This window comes from Bison bison, unplaced genomic scaffold (assembly GCF_000754665.1).
Source record: "Bison bison bison isolate TAMUID 2011002044 unplaced genomic scaffold, Bison_UMD1.0 scf7180017849084, whole genome shotgun sequence".
Taxonomy (NCBI): Eukaryota; Metazoa; Chordata; class Mammalia; order Artiodactyla; family Bovidae; genus Bison; species Bison bison.
Window position 1 is genome coordinate 1 of NW_011479657.1, and position 884 is coordinate 884.

Below are 884 nucleotides of genomic sequence, written 5' to 3' on the forward strand. Positions count from 1 at the left end.
GCATTGGAGGTGACTGCAAGGAAAGGGGAAAGCAAATGACTGATTATGGTACAATCAGACTTCACTTGCATTGTTGAAATGTCAACTATTTATATTTTGCTGTTAAAAAGTTTATTTCAATACTTTGTTCATGGATTTGGCAATGCTTATAGTTTTTTTGTTTTGTTTTGTTTTGTTTTTACTTTACAATATTGTATTGGTTTTGCCATACATCAACATGCATCCGCCACAGGTGTACATGTGTTCCCCATCCTGAACCTTGCTCTCATCTCTCTCCTTGTATCTCCTAAAATCCTATCATGGGGAAAGACTATCTCAAATAAAACATATCTGTATCTATATCTATCTATATATATATATATATATGAAGGTGAAAGTGAAGTCGCTCAGTCATGTCTGACTCTTTAAACCCCGTGGACTGTAGCACACCAAGCTTCTCCATCCATGGGATTCTCCACGCAAGAATACTGGAGTGGATTACCATTTCCTTCTCCATGGGATCTAACTGACCCAGGGATCGAAGCCAGGTCACCTGCATTGAAGGCAGATGCTTTAACCTCTGAGCCACCAGGGAATACACACACACACACATATATATATACACACACATATACACACACACACACATACACACACAGGGCAAACATAAGTTCATTCTCTATAACTGTGAGTCTGTTTCTTGAATTCACTTGTAACATTTCTTTTTAGATTCCACATAAAAAGGATGTCATATATGCAGAGTACATCATGAGAAATGCTGGACTGGAAGAAACACAAACTGGAATCAAGATTGCCGGGAGAAATATCAATAACCTCAGATATGCAGATGACACCACCCTTATGGCAGAAAGTGAAGAGGAACTCAAAAGCCTCTTGATGAAAGT